At 40.9% G+C, this 21,224-nt stretch overlaps 1 long non-coding RNA gene across 1 annotated transcript in view; it reads left to right on the forward strand.

Annotated features, from left to right (window-relative positions):
* The window catches only part of LOC125635569 (uncharacterized), a 203,171-nt gene extending 185,815 nt beyond the window's left edge, over positions 1-17,356 (forward strand). Inside the window, exon 4 of the long non-coding RNA XR_007356307.2 lies at positions 15,963-17,356. This is a non-coding gene — a long non-coding RNA (uncharacterized LOC125635569). The remainder of the gene's footprint in view (positions 1-15,962) is intronic.
* The last annotated feature ends 3,868 nt before the right edge of the window (positions 17,357-21,224 follow it).

Here is a 21,224-nt window from a genome sequence, read left to right on the forward strand (position 1 = left end):
GGTGAAGCCAGCAATTTGTTCCTCAGGTTGAGTCATGGTTTTCTGGATTTATGCTGACCGCGTTGAAGGGGAAAAATATAGGTCTGTTCACGATGGCCTTACAGAATATTTAGATATTGTACTTATGAGTGTTTGGCGGAGTGCATTTGTGGGAAGTCACATGGCAGTTCAGCTTTGCCTTTCACAACATGTCTGTCTCAGAATCAGGAGAATTTCCTGTTAATAATAATTAATAATAATAATAATCATAATATGAAGGTTCTGGAGGACTAGGTGAGACGCGGCAGGCCTGCCAACTTTAAAAAAAAGTGGCAAAAACAGAATAAATACTTTTTTTAGTAAAATTGTAGTGGAAAAATCATATTTATTTGATATGCCATTTTCAATAAAAGAAGCATTGGCAAATTTAATTTATCACTGCAAAACTTTTTTACTGTAAGGATTGCAGTAGTGCATCTTTGAGATGGGACTACATATTCTTGGCTAATAAAATGATCTGAATATTTAACACATCTGACTGTCTTTTTTTCTCACACTCTTTCGCTCCCCTTTTCCACCCCCCACATCTTTCCCTCTGATAAAAAGTTGTTTCCCTCATTCACATTTCACATAACCAATGCCAACGTAGAGATATAGGATCCAATCCTACAATGTTTTGAGCACCTGCTGCAAGGTGCAGAACACCTTCAACTCCAATTAAAATCAGTGGAATTAGAGTGCTCAGTACCTTGCTGGAGGAAATGCTCAGCACCTCATAGGATCAGGTCCTTAAGAGGCCTCATCATTAGATTTGGAGAGATTTGGTTGTGATAATGTGATCATCTTCTACTCCGCCTTCCTCAGATATCTTAAAGAAATACAAGAAAGGAAAACAGAGGATGTGTTTGGTATTTATCAGATTTTGTGCTTCCTTCTGAAAATAATCATCGAATCTGTGGAAAAGACCTAATAGGCTAGCCAGTCCAATCCCTGGGAGTGCAGGATTATTCCCTACAGTACATTATTAGTATTTTGGTAATTTTAGCTCTTATTGCCTCAAGTGATGAGGTTCCACCAATTCTTTTGTGAGCCAGTTCCACAATCCAGTAAATATCATTGTCTGGAATGTATGTCCTACATTCCCCTTTTCTTAATTTAATTTTATTAATCCTTGTTGATACCCCCTCCTATCAGCCTAATGTTTAAGAGGACGCTAACATTTTCTAGGCTGTGAGTTCTAGTATATCATATTAATAAAGAGGCCAATGTAATTATTTTCTGAAAAATTGTCTTCATAAGGCAAGATAGCTCTTTAGATTTTGTAATTAAATTATTCACCACTGAATACATATTATTCAAAAACTTTTACAAAGGGCCTCTTCTTAGTATAGAGCAGTGGTTTTCATCCTTTTTTCATTTGTGGACCCCTAAAAAATTCCAAAGGTGTCCATACCTCCGTTTGAAAATCTTGCACAAAGTGTGCGGATCCCAAGGAGTCCATGGGCCACAGGTGGAAAACCACTGTTCTATGGTAATGACAACCTTTCACGGACCCCTTAGACATGGTCTGCGGATCACAGATTGAAAGCCACTGGTATGGAGAATACAGTATAACTGTGGTAATGGTAATTACTTGAAAAGAGCAACTGTAAAGATTTTAATGGAACCACTTTGCACGTACATGTTATGGTTAGAAAAGGTAGTGCTGCCTGTCACTTCCCATTTTAAGACACTGCTTTAAGTTGCTTATAACTTTGTCAAGCTGCAGTCATTTTGGGCTGACATTTTCCATGCCAAGTGTCTGTCCTAGCTAAAACAGTTAAGCCATTTCCAAGAATGAAGATAGGGAAAACCATTACAACCCTTTCTGACCCTGAAACATGAGCTTTAAACTGGAAGGGTCTTCCAGGCTCTCTGAGCCCTGTCCACACCCTGCATAAGCAAGCCCATTATGCAGTTTTTCCAGTTCTCTCTTAAAACTAAGTTGTTTGCCCCCATAATTCCTATTGGGTGGCTGTTCCAGACCCTCACTCTTCTGAATCTTCTTCTAATTTCCGGTCTGAATTTGTGAATCACCAGTTTATGTCCATTTGTTGTTGTACCAACACCGTTCTTTATCTTAAATAGCTTTTTACCCTCCTTGGTGTTTACCCTCTAGATGTATTTATAGAGAGTAACTGTATCCCTTAAACAACCTCTTTTGCTAGGCTAAACAAGCAAGGTACTCTTTTAGTCTCCTCTCCATTCCCCTGATCATCCTGATTGCCCTTTTCGGTACCTGTTCCAGATTGAATTAATCTCTCTTGAACATGGGTAACCAGAATTGTACACGGAATTTCAGATGAGGTCTTAATTTTACTTACATTAATACTTTTCTGTCCCTACTGGAAATGCTTCACCTAATACATCCTGGGATCCCATTTCCCGTTTTCATGGTCGTATCACATTGGTGACTCATTGTCATCCTGTGATCAACCAACACACCCAGATCTCTCTCCTTCTCAGTCACTTCCAATTGATGAGCCCCCAGTTATAGCAGAAATTCTTATTATTAGATCCCATATGCATGAGCTTGCACTTTGTATTACAAGATTTCATCCTATTTCTGTTACTTCAGCATTCAAGGTCATCCAGATCTTATAATCATAGGACTGGAAGGGACCTCTAGCCAGTCCTCTGCACTCATGGCAGGACTAAATATTATGTAGACCAGTGGTTCTCAAACTATTGTACTGGTGACCTCTTTCACATAGCAAGCCTCAGAGTGCTACCCCCCTTATAAATTAAAAACACGTGTTTATATATTTAACACCATTATAAATGCTGGAGGCAAAGCGGGGTTTGGGGTGGAGGCTGACAGCTCGTGACCCCCCATCTAATAACCTCACAACCCCCTGATGGGTCCCGACCCCCAGTTTGAGAACCCCTGATCTAGACCATCCCTGACAGGTGTTTGTCTAACCTGCTCGTAAAAATCTCTAACGATAGAGATTCCACAACCTCCCTAGGCAATTTTTTCCAGTGCTTAACCACCCTCTTCCTATATCCTACTCCAATCTTCCTCTTTATTGGCAATGCCTCCCTACCCTATATCATCAGCAAATTTTATTAACACACTCCTACTTTTTATGCCGGGTCATTAGTAAAAATATTAAATAAGATTGGGTCCAAGACTGATCCTTGAGGAACTCCATTGGTACTAGTCCAATAGTTCAGTTTTCAGCACAACCTGTTGCCTTCTCCCCATAGCCAAATTCTTATCCACTTTCAGGTCTTGTGCTAATCTCCATCTTCTCTAATTTAAGTAATAGTTTCCCATGTGGTATATTAAATGTATTGTATTTCCCTTAGCTATAAAGTCAGTTATTTTCCCAAAGAAAGAAATTAGGTTTGACTGGCACGATCTACCTTTGATTTAAATCTGTGTTGCATTACATCCCCTTTTCCATTTACCTCCATGAAGGTAATTATGCTTTCCTTCACAATTTATTCCAAAATTTTGCATACTACTGAGATTAGGCTAACAGGTCTGTAATTGCCTGGATCACCATTTCCCGTTTCTTAAATATAGGTATGGTGTTAGCCATTCTCCAGTCATACGGTATTACTTCTGAATTGATAGACTTTTTAAAAATGCTTCCTTTTGGACTAGCAATCTTACTGGACAAGCAGTCGTACGTCTTAATAATTTCCATCCCAGAACACTGAAATTATCTGGTCCCCCTGATTTGAGCACATTAAACTCTTTGAGTTATTTTTCCACCTCAGAAAATAGCCTGACTTGAATGCAGAGGTGTTAAGAGTAGAGAATGGGAGGGACATGGGTAGAGAGGGTTGCAGGAGCCAAAGGGTTTGGGAGGAGCAGAGGGAGACAGAAGCTGGTTGGGGGAAAGCAGAGTGGGGAGGAGATGGGATCCAAGTATGGGGAGTGAATGGAAGCAGAGGGGGATGGGGCGTGAGCTGGAGATGTTGGGTAGGAAAAGAGAGAGAAGGAGGCAGGAACCAGGGTGTATGTGGGGTACATAAGTAAAGGGGCAATAGCCTAAGGATGGAGGAATAGGCTAGGACTGCACAGATGCAGGAGCCAGATTAGGGGTTAGATAGGAGCAGAAGGTGGGGGAGGGTGGGTCAGAAGCTGGAGCTGAGGCGTAGGTAGAATATGAAAGGGGACAGAGACATGAGCTAAAGTGAGATAGGTGGTGGTAACTATGACAGCTAAATAGGATTCCCCTCCAAAATCTTGGAATTGAACCAAAGAGTCCTAAGTCTCTACATTTTTCTACTATCAGCAGATAGTGTGTGTCTCATCCCCTTATAGTGCCTGGTCCACATAAAGGATAATAGCCTATTACTGCTACCATTTATTCCATTAGCTCAAGTAGTAGCAGTCTGTACTGTGGATCTAAAAGCCCTAACCCTGCTGATGACCCATTTTGGGGATCAGTATGATTCCACAATTATAGAACATCTGTTTTTTGGGGAGGAGGGGGGTTAATGTAGGAAATTACATCCAGAAAGCTCTTAAAAGAACATTAAGGTTCAAAGTCAAGAACTCAAAAGTTAGGAAATTAAGGTTGCTGTGCACACATCCTTTGATGTGTATTTTATGTAACTGCATGTGTGTGTGTGTGTGTGTGTGTGTACATATGTATTTATATTAGAGTGTAAGATCTTTACAGATGGTTTTATTGTGCTCAGGAGAGTACTATGTAAATATGTGACACTCTAACATTTTGATTAAAATAATTTATTTAATCAGAAATAAATGCATTCCCTTTCCTTTTCCAGTTTCATAAGTGAGCATTTGTGTTAGCGGTTCACCATGTTGCTTATCTTGTTTAATATTATGTTTAGATGAGTTTTCGCATGTGGACCTCATGTGAAGGGAAAGAGATTATTTTATTTCAGGCTTCTATTAAAAATGGTACTTGTACTGAAAAGATAGAATCATAGAAATGTAAGACTGGAAGGGACCTAGATATGTTATCTAGTCCAGTCCCCTGTACTGAGGCAAGATTAAGGACCATTCCTGACAGGTGTTTGTCTGACTTAAATACCTCCAGTGACAGAGAGTCCAGAACCTCCCAAGGTAATTTGTTCCAGTACTTAATTACCATTACAGTTAGGAAGCTTTCCTAATGTCTAACCTAAATCCCCCTTGCTGCAATTTACTACTTGTCCCATTCTCACTGGATAAGGAGAACAATTTATCACCCTCCTTTTTAGAACAACTTTTTACTTACTTGAAGACTGTTATCGTATCCCCCCTCAGTCTTCTCTTCTCCAGACTAAACAAACCCATTGTTTTCAATCTTTCCTTGTAGGTCATATTTTCTATACCTTTAATCATTTTCGTTTCTCTCCTCTGGACTTCCTCAGTTTCTTCACATCTTTCCCCAAGTGCGGTACAAGGAACTTGACACAGTACTCTAGTTGAGGCCTTATCAGTGCTGAGTAGAGTGGAAGAATTACTTCTTGTGTCTTGCTTTACAACACTCCTGCTAAAACGTTCCAGAATATTGTTCGCTTTTTTGGCAACAGTATTACATTGTTGACACATATTTAGTTTGTGATCCACTTTAATCCCCAGATTCTTTTCTGCAGTACTACTTTGCAGGCAGCCATTCTCTTTTTGGAGTTGTGCAATTAATTATTCCTTCCTAAGTATAGTACTTTGCATTTGTCTTTTATTGAATTTCATCCTATTTATTTCAGACCATTTCTCCAGTTTAAGATCTTTTTAAATTCTAATACTGTCCTCCAAAGTACTTGCAATCCTTCCCAGTTTGGAATCATCCTCAGACTTTATAAGTGTACTCTCTATGACATTATCCAAATCAGTTATGAAGATATTGAATAGAATTGGACAGATCCCCTGGCACTCCACTTGGTATGCCCTTCCAACTTGACTGTGAACCATTGATAACTACTCTCTCTGAGTATGGTTTTCCAACCAGTTGCGAACCCACCTTATAGTAGGTTCATCTAGGCCACAAGTTCTTAAACTGGGGGACATGGAATGTATTTTGTGGGGAGGAGAGTTAGAAGCTTGAAGAGAAAAAACCTTACTGTGCACTTTGTGCCCACAGCAGTGAATAACTAGCAAAGCTGATTCCTCCAGACATATCAGGTCCTCAGATGGCGCTGTCCATTTGGCTCAAAAGCACTGTGCAGTTTGACAGATTTCTGTTAAGCTTGCAAAGCATTATACAAAGTCTTTGCCACCTCTGTGTTAATCCATTTGCTATGATGCGGTGTGCACATTTATTTGTAAGCATTGACCACAATCGCAGTTTTTCTTTTGCACTTGTTACAATGGATCGTTGGCTCTGTTTGAATCAGTGCCTTACTGTTTTTGATATTTAGTGAGAGTTGCATGTTGATTTTTTTTTTAATTGGTATATGTACTCTTTTTTGTGAGAGGGACGAAAACTACTACAGACACAAAAGAGGGAGTGCAATCAAATAAGTTTGAGAACCACTGATCTAGGCTATATTTCTCTAGTTTGTTTATGAGAAGATCATGTGAGAGAGTATCAAAAACCTTACTAAAGTTGAGAGATATAACATTTACTGCTTCCTCATATCCATATGGCTTGTTACCCTGTCAAAGAAGGATATAAGATTGGTTTGACATGATTTGTGGTTGACAAATCCACATTAATTGTTATGTATTGCCTTATTTTCTTCTAGGTGTTTACAAATTGATTGTTTGCTTTTTTGCTCCATTACTTTTTTGGGTACTGAAGTTCAGCTGACTGGTCTAGAATTCCCTGGGTTGTCCTTGTTCCTCTTTTTATAGATAGGTACTATATAGCCCTTTTCCAGTTCTCTGGGATCTCTCCCATCCTCCATGAGTTCTCAAAGATAATAGCTAATGGATGAATGCTTCCTTGGTAGCATATTGTAATTGTATATTCCTCCCAAAGTTTGGTTTGTCCATTACACTAGTGGAGATTTTTTTGAGACAGAAAAACTGAGTTTATATATATTTAAAACTCAGATTAAATCTTTATTTCTGTTCCATGTTCAGCAGTGCTTTGGCACATTAGTAATGCAGTATGCTGCTGTCATGGGGCAGAGCTGAGGATAGAGGCAAGCTCAGGCTCCCAAGGCCAGTGCCAACATTTCTAATTAGATAGCTCTTGTGGAGGTTCATTTGAAAAAAAAAAATCTTTTTCCTACTGTTAGTTGATTACCAGAATAGACAGGGTTCCCCTGGCAGCTGCTGCTCCGGCATTTTTTGTCATTCATTCTCCTCTTTTTTTCCCTCTTACACAGTGTTAACTCCCAGCGAAGGCACCTTATCTCCAGCTAAGAAAGCAGAATAGAACAGCTTTCTCCACAAGCTATGCCGCTCTTAGAATGATTTGACAGGGAGTATTGTAAAAACTGTGCTGCTGGCATTCCCCTTTCCTCCTCCCCATCCCCACCCTGCTGTGCCCACTGATGACCGAGCACATTATTTGCACAAGCTGTAAGTGGTCTGGGATGTGGAAAGCTGAGTTTACATCTGAACATGGGAGAATTCATAACAGGTAGTGCAAAAATGCTGCCAGCATGCATCACTGCCCCATTGGTACCGCTTTGTTTCTTACTGATGCACTATAGCGTGCTCTCTCTTTTTCAGAAGGCAAAGAACCAACCCTCTTAAAAAGTAGTTACAGGTCTCTGTTGCTTTGGCAGCATACAAATGGAGTTATTTTACTAGAAAATACAATTACTTACAGCTGACATATATTAATTTTTACTTAAGAAAGTAGGAGGAAACGTTTCCCTCCTGGGAAGGCATTTGGGATGGCTATTCTTCAGACTTTTGAAGAATTAGAGAAGCAGTTTCCTCATTATCCTTTCACACAGCATTTCAGCACAAAAAGATATGGACAGAATTCTTTGGTAGAGCATTTTGTAGGGGAGGTTATTGAACTGTGCAACCTCATATTGTCACCGTGGTTGTTCAAGGATATCAGCAGTACATGGAGCTTCTGATGAGCTATCTTGTCAGGTTTTAAAAAGTTGTCTTGGTCTCCTCTATGTATATGACTATGTATATTACAATAGGTAGAAAAGGGGATTGCTCTGTAATTTTTAGACATATTGTGTTGGTAGCGTTGAGAGAGAAGAGTGTAAGGACCTTAATTTTTTAATGTGTGTCTTCGTTGTACATATCATTGGCAGGGGATTATGTCAAAGGGGCCATCCCTAAGGTAATGAGACTTGATAGGTGATTACTATTGAGTGGAGGGTAAGACTCTTCCCCCTCCCCCACACACTCAGTACTGACACTTTCCTTCTGCCCACTACATTACACCTTCTATTTCATGAAGTAATCTCCTGGGAAACTAGTAACTCCTCATAAACCTCATAATTTGCTGGGCAAAGTCAATCTCCTTAAAGGCTGCAAAACTGGTCCTACAGCCAAACATGGAGGGTGAGAAGAACAGTAGGGAATGATGCTATTTGATTCTTCCTTTGTAGATGAAAAAGTCCTTTTCAATAGCCCAAGTAGAGGAGGATTCAAGGATACCCTGAAACCTCAGGATTCCTTGGGTTAAAATGCTCTGATGTCCTCTAGGCCATTAGTCTGACCCACTGGATCTACCCCCAAGGCATTAGTCTGGCCCCATGGGCCTGCTTCAGAGGCAGTGAAATGGGAAGACAACAACATAATCACATAAAAAAATCATGTTTAGGGCCAAATCCAGTGCTATGATTACAAGTACAATGCCCATTGACTTTAATGGGCTAAAGTTAAGTCCTAAGACCAAGATTTTCAAAATTGTTTTTTATAATTCGGACGCTAAATCCAAACTTAAGCAACTAAATAAATGGCTTGATTTTCAAAAGTGTTGAACTCCTAGCAGCTCCTAATGAGGTCAATAGAAGTTCTTCTTCAAGTGATTGCACATGGGCATTCCACGTAAGTTGTGTGCACATCCAGTGTACTTGAGCCAGAGATTTTTCCCTTGGCAGTACCTGTCGGGATGGTGCATGTGCTGCTGCATGGTAGTATAAAGGGTGGAGCTGCCACCAATCCTATTAGTTCCTTCTTACCATCCGAGATAGGTGGTTGGAGCATGTTAGCTTGCTGCTGAAAGTGTTCATCCTTTTCAGATAATTTTGTTTCTCTCTTGTATATAGTTAGTGGTGGTAGTTTTTCATAGTTGTTAGTAACTTTAGTGAAGGTTTCATTTGTTATTTTTCTTAGTTTCTTAACATGTCTGTCCCTGACATCTAGTACTGGGGTTTGGCTCAGTCTCCAGGCTTTTAAGACTTGTACTGGCTGCAAGAAGTCTATTTTGGTAAGTGACCCGCATTCCAGGTACCTAAAGTACCCTAGTGTGGGTGACATCCATGACTGTTGTCAGATCTGCAGAGACTTTAACTCCTAGATGAAAAAGGATAGTTAGGTGAGAATGCATCCCCTTCTCATGGAGGCAACCCTGCATCCACCTTCCAAACTTTCCTGCTTGGTTAGAAGTGCTCCTCTGGAGACTTGGTAACAATCCCTTTTCCTCAGGCTGAGGAAGAAACACAGACAACATCCCTTGAAAGAGCCAAGCGCCTCCAAAAGAGGTCCCCAGTACCGCCCACTAGGAAATAAGCTGGAGTACAGGGTACAGTGTCCTTGGAAAAGAAGCACTCCCTGGTACTGACTTTGTCTCATGTGTGGTCATCCACTCCTGCACCGGGGCATGTGCTGTTGACGCCAGCCCCACTGTGGTACCAACTCCTTCGACGTGACAACAGCAGCGTCAGGGAAATCTCTCGATACCGACAACACCAGAAACATATGCTGCTGTGCAGAATTTGGTCTGTCTTTTGGTACCAGATTCTCCAGCAGTGCAGGAGATAGACCACCTGTTACCACTTGATCCTTTGAACGTATCTGCAAGACAGGTCAGCCCTCGCTACCATGGGCAACTTGAAAGTCCATTGCTTCCTTATCCAGTGTCATCCAGAGGTTTTCATGCAGGTCCCCACATCTGTACCCTAGGGTTCAGAGTGGGGAAGGAACCTTGACATGGTGCACAGACAGACACAGACCCTTTGTTTTTCTCCCTCTGAGCGGGAAAGCAACTCTACCATGTCAAGGTTCCTTCTCCACTCTGAACTCTAGGGTACAGATGTGGGGACCTGCATGAAAACCTCCTAAGCTTACTTTACCAGCTTAGGTTAAAACTTCCCCAAGGTACAAACTATTTTACCCTTTGCCCTTGGACTTCTACTGCCACCACCAAACATTTATCTGGGTTTATTTTTATTAGGAAAGTGTTAGAATCATAGAATCATAGCATATCAGGGTTGGAAGGGACCTCAGAAGATCATCTAGTCCAACCCCCTGCTCAAAGCAGGACCAATCCCCAATTAAATTATCCCAGCCAGGGCTTTGTCAAGCCTGACCTTAAAATCTTCTAAGAAAGGAGATTCTACCACCTCCCTAGACGTTGTTTGGAAACGTCTTTCCCCCAAAAATCCTCCCAACCCTTGCACCCCACTTCCTGGGGAAGGTTTGGTAAAAATCCTCACCAGTTTGCATAGGTGACCACAGACCCAAACCCTTGGATCTTAAGAACAATGAAAAAGCATTCAGTTTCTGAAAAGAAGGATTTTAATAGAAGTAAAAAGTCAAAAAGAATCACCTCGGTAAAATCAGGATGGTAAATACCTTACAGGGTAATTAGATTCAAAACATAGAGAATCGCTGTAGGCAAAACCTTAAGTTACAAAAAGACAGACGGACAGGAATATCCATTCTATTCAGCACAGCTTATTTTCTCAGCCATCTAAAGAAATCATAATCTAACGCATATCTAGCTAGATTACTTACTAAGTTCTAAGACAGGTTTCAGAGTAACAGCCGTGTTAGTCTGTCTTTGCAAAAAGAAAAGGAGTACTTGTGGCACCTTAGAGACTAACCAATTTATTTGAGCATGAGCTTTCGTGAGCTACAGCTCACTTCATCGGATGCATACCGTGGAAACTGCAGTAGACATTATATACACACAGAGACCATGAAACAATACATGAAACAATGTTTCATGGTCTCTGTGTGTATATAATGTCTACTGCAGTTGCCACGGTATGCATCTGATGAAGTGAGCTGTAGCTCACGAAAGCTCATGCTCAAATAAATTGGTTAGTCTCTAAGGTGCCACAAGTACTCCTTTTCTTTTTGCTAAGTTCTAAGACTCCATTCCTGTTCTGTCCCTGGCAAAAGCATCACACAGACAGACACAGACCCTTTGTTTTTCTCCCTCCTCCCAGCTTTTGAAAGTATCTTGTCTCCTCATTGGTCATTTTGGTCAGGTGCCAGCGAGGTTATCCTAGCTTCTTAAACCTTTACAGGTGAAAGGATTTTTCCTCTGGCCAGGAGGGATTTTAAAGGTGTTTACCCTTCCCTTTATATTTATGACACTGACTCTGGTACTTAAATCTCTGTAGAGACACCACCAGACCTCAGTACCTCCTGGTACAGTGCCTCCATGGTCAGATGATTCAGGATCTTTGTCGGAGTTAGGTTCCTATGCCCCTTGCTTCCGGGATAGGAGGTGACATACACCTGCATCATAAGGATTCTGCTCCTGTTACCTAGCAGATATCTCTTGGACATCCAGGGACCCAGATCCTTGGGCTGGTAGGAGTCGGGGTCCTGTACCCTATCACAGCCATATTGGAACCTGTGGGGCACAGATGCCAACTTTCTGATTTCCCTGGGGGTGCTCGACCCCCTGCTCTGCCCTAGGCCCTGCCTCTTCCCGCCCCATTCCGCCCCCACCCTTGCTGTGCCTCTCCTGCCCATGTTCTTCCCCCAGCGCCTCTTGCTTGCCACTGAACAGCTGATCGGTGGTGGGCAGAAGGCGCTGGGTGGAAGAGAGAGGAGCTGAATGGCGAGCACCCATGGAGTCAGCGCCTATGCTGTGGGGTTCCCTCCCCCCAAGATCCTCCCTGGTTCTCCTCCCTCTGGATCCCCAAGCTGATGCTGGGCTAGTTCCCATGAGGTGGCTCACGATGTTACCTCCAGGACTGAGTATGATACCGACAGGGGTGAAAGTGGGCCGGTATGGGGCCGGTACTGGCCTGTACGCAGCCGATGTTAAGCACTTTAACATAGCGGGGCTGCCAACGGGGGAGGCAAAAGGGGAAGCTGCTCTGGGGCCGGCGATTTAAAAGGGCCCGGGGCTGCCGCGGTGCCCTGGGCCCTTTTAAATCACCACCGGAGCCTCAGGCAGCGGGGGGCCAGGCAGCGTGGATGGGCTGCCTGGAGGAGGCTGACCTCCCCGCCCGCCCTACCCCTTCCGCCCAGGGCCCCGGCCCCTGTACTGGTAAGAATTTAATATTACTTTCACCCCTAGGAATCTCAAGAATGGCCTCACATACCAGAATTTCAATCCACTTCAGTGCAGAAGACTCAATCTCAACCTCCTTTGCACATGCCTCCTTATCCCCTGAAGCAGCTGTAATGCCTGGTGTGTCCTCACCTGTTCAGAGCTACATGACTACAGAGCCTATCAGGAGTTTCTAAAGAGGAATGCTTCCTCTCTTGACATTCAGGTTGGGGAGTTCCCACAAATTGATGGACATACTGGGGGTCAACAGGACCTCCCTGTGTGGTTCTGCCTACAAATAAAGGTATCCTAGAACCTACAAGATCGCTGTAGCAAATGCCATAATCTCTGCTCCCTAAAGCCAAGCGAACTGAGAAAAGGTACTATCCTTTGTGAGGGCTATGAGTATTTCTACATGTATGCCTTGCCAGGTTCCTTGGTTGTCTTGACAATAAATGATGGGTTACATCAAAGATGGTCTACTACTACCCCAAAGAATAAAGAAGCAAAGAGACTGGACCTTTTTGGTAGAAAACATTTATTTCACTGCAGGTCTGCAATTTCATATCTCTAACCAGCAAGCCTTGTTGGCCAGATACAATTTCTCCCTCTGGGGCAATGTACTGAAGTTGCTAGAGAATTCCAGGCAGGAGTTCCAGGCCATCTGAGAAGAGGGCAAAGGACCTCTCTTCAAGGACCTTAGATGAGGCAGGTTCGGCAGCCAGAGCCATGTGATGATAATGCTCGGGAGTTCATGGCTTTAATCATTGGGTTTTCCACAGGAGGTTCAGAAGACTATCCAGGATCTCCCCTTTGAGGATCCTACCCCTTTCTCACAGCATACAGATGAGAAGCTTCACAGTGTCAAAGACTCAAAGTTAAGATGAAGATATTGGGAATTTACATCCTTTCCCTAGAAGAAAACAATTCCACCCTCAGTCTTACCAGCGATACCCATTTTCCCCATCTAGATAGCTGGACTACTCCAGAAAAAAGAGCAAGAACCACAGGAGAAGACCTCCACTTCCTCAGGTTTCTTTTGCAGCAGGTTCTTCCACACAAACCAGAAAATTCTAAGCAGTGTGTTTGATTGCCTTGTCAAGGACAGAGTACCAGTTTTAGTGCCAGTTTCTCTCCCCTCTGTTTTTTTCAACAGGTTAGCTGCTTCCTATGTGGTTGGGACTTTATTACCATAGATCAATGAATTCTAAGTGCTGTGGAACAAAAATACACCCTACAGAATCCCAGGAAGTTTCTGAAGAAGCAGCGAAGAGGGGCAGAGTTGTGAATATGTTAGGGCAGTACACTTGGAGACCAACAGTTACTGGTAAACACTGGTATGCATCCGATGAAGTGAGCTGTAGCTCATGAAAGCTTATGCTCAGATAAATTGGTTAGTCTCTAAGGTGCCACAAGTACTCCTTTTCTTTTTGCAAATACGGACTAACACGGCTACTACTCTGAAACCTGGTAAATAACTGTTCTTCCTCTTTTGAGAATTGCTTCTGCATATCCCCGCTTGTGGGAGCTTAACTAGGACAACCTCTATGCATTAATGGGGAAAGCACTAATTAAGCAGTGATTAAACTGCTCTTCCCAATAGAGTGTCACAGTGAGATGCCAAATGAAAAGTATAGTGTTGCACAAAGGCATGAATAGAGTATCAAGGTTAAAATCTCCACAATGCAAACATTACACAAAGCTGCCTTAATCTCATAGAATGGGACTTCAGGTCCTGATCTGTGTGCAGAGTTTCATTCATTTGGAAAAATCTTTGAATAGAAAAAGATGCTTGGGAATAGATAATAGTCTATCATCAAAGCTACATATACTCTGGATGACTTCCTAGAGGGCTTTGTTTTTCCTAAATGATGATTCAGCTCTTCTTAAAATCAAGTTTATGTAATCTAGCCTCTCATATAATAGATACACCTTTTGGAAAAACACTGATGAAAGATATGGATTGATTGAAATGGAAATCTGAAACCACATTAAGCAAAAATGTAGGTTGAAGAAGTAAAGCCACCTTTGTTTGAATTGTTTGTCCCTGTAGAACACAGTAAAATGTGAGACAGCCATTAAGCCTTTCAGTTTACTCACTGCCTCTGCAGATGTTACAGCTGTTAAAAACATCATCTTTAAAGGTAAGTGCTAAAGACAGAGTTTTTCAGAAGTGCAGAAGGTGGCTCCATCCGTCCTGTAAGCACTAAACTCAAGACCCAAGGTAGAATAAGTTCTTGGACTGGTAGGTACATATTAGTCTTGTCAGGAAACTTAATTATAGGATGTTTGAAGATAGAAAAACCTTGAACTACTTGGTGGCAAGCAAAAATGGCAGGTAATGAGATGGCATGAGAATGAATAAAGGATTAGAAAACATGCCTTATAGTTGATGTATGAAAGCTCAATCTGTATATTAAGGGGTGGCCTGATTACAGTCTGTAAGTACCTACATGAGGAACAAATATTTGATGATGGGCTCGTGCTCGTCAGTCTAACTGAGAAAAGTATAACATAATCCAATGGCTGGAAGCTGAATCTCGACAAATTCAGCCTGGAAATAAGCAGTAATTTTTTAACAGTGAGAGTGAATAACTATTGGAACAATTTACCAAGGGTTGTGGTGGCCCTGCTGTCAGTGGCAATTTTAAAATTTGGATATTTTTTTTAAAAGATATGCTTTAAGACCTATTTTGGGTGAGTTCTGTGGCCTGTGCTGACCTGTGGCCTGTGGAGGTCAGACTAGATAATTTCAGTGATCCCTTCTGGCCTTAGAATCTATGAATCTATAAGTGTATTTTGATAGTAATAACAGATAGGCTTGACTGCTTCGTTTGAATTAAGTAGTAAAAAAATTCAGGAACAGAAAATGCCAAAGGAGAAAATTATTGGCTTGAGTCCACATAGAAAAGTGAATTTGCATCTTTTCCATGATAGATAAAAACTCAGATACTCTGGGAAAATTTATTCCTGGATTGTAGACATATGTTCTGCATTTCTTTGGAGTACTGAACATCTGTATTCAACGAATTATTATGAGCTAGGTGAAGGCATGGCAGATCTTGATGAATTTCACCTTGATGAATTGTCGCCTAGTATAGAAATATGGAAACCCCAATAACCATTATTAGAAGCTTTGATGGCAGAGAGATTAGATGTCTCGGAGATCGGAACACCAGATTGGATACGCCCAATTTGAAGCTATAAGAATTACATGAGACTTGTTGTTTTATCTTCCCTATGACTCGGGGAAGAAGGGAAATCAGACAGAAGGCATATGAATTGATTATTCTAGTCCAGTAATAAGATGTCGGTCAGCTGGTTTCCGTTCTTGCTCTTGGACAAAAGAGGAGACACTATGCTTTGTTTCTTACTGCAGAAAGATTAACTGATAGATTATTTCATTTATGGAACAAAGGTGTACCACTGATTCCTTTAAGGAACGCTTGTATTGTGTCTTGAACTTGTGACTCAGTTTCTCTGCAAGTGAATTCTCTTTTTCCACCAGATGAAGAGCAGTTGGATGGATTAAATTACATACATCACTTCCAAAGATAATTGATTGATTGTTTCTGCTCTTTTGATGACAGCTCTTCCATCTGGGTCTAAGAAGACTCTTCCTAATCATGTCTCTTTTTCTTATTTTTTCTTCAGGGATCTGAGAGAGGCCCTTGGGTCTCTGCATAGACAATATTAACTATGTAGAAGAAGAATGAAATGAGGCAACCTAGGCACTGCAATAATCTTTGCAGATGCATGTTATGAAGACTCCATCAGTTAACAGAGAATCTTGAAATAGATGTTAGCCTTTTTGGAAGGAAGACCTGAAGTCTCTGATGTACCAAGGGCATGAATCCCTAGAAGTCTCTGCACCTTAGGACCTTTTTAGAACTAAAGAAGACTCAGCAATCACTGTGCAGTTCCTAGAAGTCAAGCTAGACTTCCATGGAACCGTGGTTGGAAAGTCCCAGATTTGTTCAGATCCAAGGACAACAGATTCTTTATGAACAAAGCCTCATCCAGTGAAAGACTTTAGATGTGTGTCTGTCTTTTGTGATTCTAGTCGCGATTTTCATGACTGCCTCCATTTTTGGATGCCCAACTTGGGACACCCCATAAGTATGACTTTCAAAAAGTGCTAAGCACCCACTCACTAAAAATAAGGTCCCTCTAAGGGGCCTTAAAGCTGGCATCCAAAAAAATCACCATGCACTTTTGAAAATTTTGGTGAAAGGCAACGGAGTGTCCAGCCAAGGAGAGAGACTCCCACAAAGAATTCAGTGAGTGTGTTGCTCTGTCACAGTCATTTTACGAAGGCATGATGGACACTTCTTAATTCCTACTGTCTTCTTTGCGTCAGCCACGATTCAACAGAACAGGGAGCTAATATAGGAAAAACAATTTTGCAGCCAAGAACCAAAGATCTGATGAGGATAGGGACCTGAACGGTGATATGATCTCAAACAATAAACAACTGAAGATGCAGACACTGCTGTACCTATGCTACCACTAACAACAAGTAAACTGAATATACGACAAAAAAGTTTTTAAAAAAATCTGCCTATTATAACAGCAAAGGCACCAGAGAGAGAGTCCTGACACCAATGTGTAGCTGCATTTGGAAGATACTGAGAAGGCTTGCATGCTTTACATGATTTTTATAGTCTCTGGTTAAAAACTTACCAGTTGTTAAGTTGTGGTGTTAATGCATCTGACAAGCACTGCTCTTCTAGATGGTTATGAGCTTTGGCATGCAAAATATATCCTAGACCGAAGATATTCAAAGACAAGTCTGAAAAGAGTGAAAAAAACTTTCTTCTGCTCTTAAAAAAATATAAATGGGTATTCCAGTTTTTCTTCAACAGCTTACTTCAGTACTAATAAGTAACAAGAACATAAAAAGATTTACTGTCTGTCCTGACTAGTAGAAAATAATTTATGACCAGTTTTACATCAGATGAGTTCAAGATTGGTCCCTTAACTGCATGTTTAGATTTTCCTTTTTATTAACAATTTTGTATGTAGACAGAGCAGTTTAGCTGTGCTTTTATCAGCAGTTTCTGACAATAAATGTTTGTAAGGAATTATTGACAGTGTTTGGTGGGTTTGTTTAAAGACTTGTCAATTGACTTGGATTATAAATTGCAGAACCCCTGTAGTGTGCTACTATCATTGGGTATATGGAACTCAAGTCGTCCTGTGGTTCCACTTGATTCCACTACCTCCTAAACCACACTGCTATCCATCACATAAAGGTCACTGGGCTTTGAAACACAGCAAGATTGAATCAGGTTCCTGGAAAAGTACAACAGGGATACATAAAAAACATGAGGTTTTGGGTTTTTTTAATAATCTTTTTGGGAAAATATTTTTCTTCTCAACTATATTTCAACACCTCTCATACTAACAAACTGCTGGGAGGGGTGGGGGAAGGAAATGAAGCAGATCAAGTTGTAGACAGACGGAGGGGTTTTGATTTTCAAGAGTCTATTTCTTTTGTTGATTCACATTTCTACCTGTGCATTGATAGCAGAGAAAACTGAGAATGTGGAATGGCTTCAGGATTGCCCTTCATACTCGGTGTGCCTACACATATGCCAAATAGCTCAAGCCAGATCTGTTCTCTACTGAAACAAATATTATTAAAAGAAAGGGAGGATAAATTAGGAAATGAAAACATTCTGTTGCCAGGTCCGCCTTTCCTTATTGGTGCATATCTTTGTGTATTTGAGGAGGATAATATGCAGTGATGGTCGACATGAGCTCCAAGCTCTTCCTAGTACTGTGAGAGGAAAAGGTTACAGAAAATAATGCCTTTAGTAACAATGACCTAAGCCCTTCATTTTCTTATTGCTACATGTGCATGACTGTGAGAGAGGCAAAAATGTTAGGAGGATCAAAAGGCAAAAATCTGTTCTTAATTAATTGTGTTTCAGTTTCTTGAGGGCTTATAAAATATATTTCTCTATGTGTTTTCACAGATTCCACTGAAGATGAGAGACAGTGGATCAAAGCATTTGCGCCTCTCAAAATATACCCACCGTTTCTTTGTATTTAGTGTAAATGATTTACTGCCCTCACAGGTTTTAGTTATAATCCAGTGAGTCTTGTCTTAAGATTTCACTGCATGTATCCTTTTGCTGTGTTTAGACTACACTCTGCTAAAATATAAAAACTATTTAAGTTTGAGCATTTCTTGATGTGTTTGTCGACACTGCCAACTCAGGGACAGGCAGCCTAGAGTAGTCAGGAGAGTGTTAAATTGATAACAAAAGAGAAGGGTAAAAAGAGGCCTGATATGAGCACTCATTTAGCACAAAATCGAGATATTGAGAAGAAAATCAATCTAGGAACTGAAAGATGTCAAGAGAAAAAAATTTATTGCTTGTACACCAGTGCCGGGAGCCTGGGTAACAAACAAGGAATTAGAATTGCTCATTTATGAGCATGAATTCGGTCTAGTTGGTATTACTGAAACCTGGTGGGATGATTTGCATGATTGGAATGTTAAAATCAATGGTTATAACCTATTTAGGAAGGATTGAGTGGGCAAAAGGGGAGGGGGTATGGCACTCTTTGTCAAAAATGGCATGACCTGTTTCAGGTCCCTGATAACTCAGAAGAAAATAATCTTGAATGCTTATCGATCAGTATCCTAACAGACAAAGTATAAGATGGGTATTAATTGGTGTCTGCTACAGACTAGCAAATCACACTAGGGAACAGGATGACCAGCTTCCTATGCAACTATTTCTGACAAGTAGGAAGAGAAGTGGAGACTTCGGTTTGAGTGACATATGCTGGAGTTGTCATGCTGCCAGTATTACAACATCTATGGGATTTTTTCTAAATACTATAGATGTCAATTTCCTAACTCAAAAATTGTTGCCTCTAAGATGGAGGAATTCTATATTAGACTTTGACAGATAGAAGAACTGATCATAGAACTAAAAATTAATGGTAGCTTAGGTACAAGTGGTCATGACTTGATCACATTTGTAATGTGGAAATAGGATAAAGTGCAGATCAGTGATATGTATATTTGGTGCTTTAAAATGGCCAGTTTTACAAAGCCATAAACATGACAAGCCTTAGCAGCCGCAGATAACTTGCAGCCAAGAGTTTTAAATGAGCTGTCTGAGGAGCTTGCTGGACCATTAATATTGATTTTTTCAGTAAGTCTCGGAACACTGGGAACGTTCCAGAAGACTGGAGAAAGCTAATGGTGTGCCAGTGTTTAAAAAAGTGAAATGAAATGACCCGGGTAATTATAGGCCTGTCAATCTGACTTCAATCTAGGGGAAGATAATGGAGCAGCTGATATAGAAGTCAATTAATAAATTAAAGACGAGTAATATAATCACTGCCAGTTAACATGGGTTTATGGAAAATAGATTCTATCAAATGATATTTTTTTTGTGATGAGATCAGAAGTTTGACTGACAAAGGTAATAGTGTTGTTGTAATATACTTATACTTTTGTAAGGCATTTGACTTGGTACCACATGACATTTTGAATAAAAAACTAGAACAATATTAAATTAACATGCCACACATTAAACAGGTTAAAAGCTGACTAACTGATAGGTCTCAAACTGTAACTGTAAACAGGGAATCGTCATTGTGTAGGTGCATTTTTAGTGGGGTGCGCAGGGTCTTGGGTCTCCATTATTTAACATTTTTAGCAATGACCTGGAAGAAAACAAAATCATCACTGATAATGTTTGGAGATGATAGAAAAATGGGGAGGAAGGTGGTAAATAATGAATAGGACAGATCGCTGATACCGAGTGATCGGGATCATTTGGTAAGCTGGGCTCAAGCAAACAATATGCATTTTAACACCGCTAAATGTAAATGTATACATCTAGGCACAAAGAATATAGGCCATATTTACAGGCTGGGAGACGCTATCTTGGGAAGCAGTAACTCTGAAAAAAGTTTGGGGACCGTAGTGGATAGTCAGCTTATCATGAGCTTCCAGTGCAATGCTCTGGCCCAAAGAGCTAATGCGATTCTTGGATATATGAACGGGGATGTCGAATAGGAGTAGAGAGGTTATTTTACTTTATGTGGCACTGGTGTGACTTGCGCTTGAATACTGTGTCCAGTTCTGGTGTCCACAGTTCAAGTAGGATGTTGGTAAACTGAAGATAAGAAGAGCCATGAAAATGATTAAAGGTTTAGAAATCACATGCCTTCTAGTGATAGACCCAAGGAGCTCAATCTATTTAGCTTAATAAACAGAAGCATCAGGGGTGATTTGATTACAGTGTGAGTACCTACATGGGAAATAGCTATCTGATAATGGGGTCTTTAGCCTTGCAGAGAAAGGTATAACACGGTCTGATGGCTGGAAGTTAAAGCTTGATGAATTCAGACTGGAAATAAGGTGTAAATCTTTAACAGTGAGAATAATTCCCAGTTGGAATAATTTTCCAGGGATTGTGGTGGACTCTCCATCACCGGCAATTTTAAAATCAAGATCGGATGTTCTTCTAAAAGATATGCTCTAGAAATAATTTGGAGGAAGTTCTATGGCCTGCGTTATACATGTCCTGCTGGAGTGATCACAATGGTCCCTTCTGGCCTGGGAATCTATTAATCTATTTCTGGATTGCAAAATAGCAATTTACATAGCTGTGGGGAAATAATAAAGTGACTATAGTCTTCCTGCTGTCTGAGCTCATAATGTAATGTTGGTAACACTAAACACACCGGTTCACAGAGTGTTTGTAATTTTTTCATCTACATGATGAACACGATTCGTTTAAACTCGAGGACTATTGTGGTTGCTGAACAGTTATTGCTGAACAGTTAAGCATATAAATATTAGATTTTAGGGACTTGCCCTGTGTCCTGTTGGCATTGATTTGTACTGCTATGCAAGAGAACTAGGTCTGACTCCCAGATCTG

This window comes from Caretta caretta, chromosome 4 (genome assembly GCF_965140235.1).
Source record: "Caretta caretta isolate rCarCar2 chromosome 4, rCarCar1.hap1, whole genome shotgun sequence".
Classification (NCBI taxonomy): domain Eukaryota; kingdom Metazoa; phylum Chordata; order Testudines; family Cheloniidae; genus Caretta; species Caretta caretta.